The sequence below is a fragment of the Dipodomys ordii genome, unplaced genomic scaffold (genome assembly GCF_000151885.1).
Source record: "Dipodomys ordii isolate 6190 unplaced genomic scaffold, Dord_2.0 Scaffold267, whole genome shotgun sequence".
Taxonomy (NCBI): Eukaryota; Metazoa; Chordata; class Mammalia; order Rodentia; family Heteromyidae; genus Dipodomys; species Dipodomys ordii.
The window spans coordinates 147,159-148,580 of record NW_012267483.1 but is presented as its reverse complement, the minus strand read 5'-3'; the positions used below and the strand labels follow the sequence as shown (position 1 = coordinate 148,580).

Sequence of the window (1,422 nt, the reverse complement as noted above, 5' to 3'; positions counted from 1 at the left end):
TTTCCATGTGTAAAGAGCATACCATCTTTTTATATGTTTTCTGATTCTGTTTCAGTAGAACTCTTCTATGTACAAATGTATATTTTAGTTAAGAGTTATTTTTTCAAAAATTTTTGGCTTAGTTCTGTCTTGTCCTTTATAAGTTTTACACATAATATTCCCATAATAACTAACACTTTGATCTATATGGGTCCATTCTTTTTTTTTGTACATTTTATTATTGTAAAGATACTGTAGAGAGGGGTTACAGTTACATGAGCAAGGTAATGAGTACAATTTCTATGAGCATTGTTACCTCCTCCTTTGTTTTTCCCCTACCATCCTTCCCTCCAATCTCCACAACTACACCTCACCGCCCCTTCAGAAGTTGTATAGTTTGTTTTCAACGTAGTGTCTTTCACATCTCATTGTTATAGTAGGTCAACCCTTATTCCATTTAAGTACTTTGTTTTTTCCCTTCCCCTCCCCAAACTAGAGAAGTGTATGTACAAGATGCAGGGCACCAACATCAAATACAGTGAAAACAGGGGTTATACCATGAGGGAGACAGTTACAAAGAAATAAAAATCACATGGTACCTTATAAAAATGTTAGAAACAATAACATGAAAGATAAAAACCACTTGGGTCCCTATCTTGGGGTTCATTTCGCTTAACATCATCTGGTGATATGTACATAGCTTTTGACCTTTTATGCTTGTCCTTGACATATACTAGTTATGGGTCCATTCTTATGACCAAATGGGGAGAGGCACCCTGGAGATTTATTTTCTCTTTAGAAGGATACACTATAGACTAGAAGGATATAAGTTTTCAATCACCTTCCATGGCTGTCATTCTTTATCAAGACATAGCATCCTGGGATGTTTTTCAGGAATAATCTATGGGTAAAAGTGATAGTAAGATAAGTCTTCCATTAGATGGTAGTAGCCCCTGAATTCGAATTCTACCACCATGTCTGGCATTAAAAGGCCTCAAACTGCTCTGTGCCAATGCTCCCTAGGTCTCACTTTAGAGACTTCAGTGTCACTGGATTTACAACCTTAGAGATTCCATTAGTCTTTCTTGTGTTATACTTTCTGTTTAGTCATTGTTTATGAGTTATAATAAAAGCAAAATTGTCCTAAATTTTAAAAGACGGAGAAAGAAGAAGGGAAAGATAAAGGAAGTTAATCAATTAAAAGCTACAAGTCCGGCCGGGCACTGGTGGATCATGCCTGTAATCCTAGCTACTCAGGAGGCTGAGATCTGAGGATCTCGGATCAAAGCTAGCCCGGGCAGGAGAGACCGTGAGAGTCCTATCTCCAATAAACCACCAGAAAACCGGAAGTGGCACTGTAGCTCAAGTGGTAGAGGGCTTGCCTTGAGCTGAAGAGCTAAGGGACAGCGCCCAGGCCCAGAGTTCAAGCCCCACGACCGACAA

The 1,422-nt window shown here is 38.9% G+C and overlaps 1 gene segment (V, D, J or C); it reads right to left on the bottom strand.

The window, feature by feature from the left end:
• Positions 1–1,422, bottom strand: part of LOC106001106 — a 200,941-nt gene that overhangs the window by 184,597 nt on the left and 14,922 nt on the right.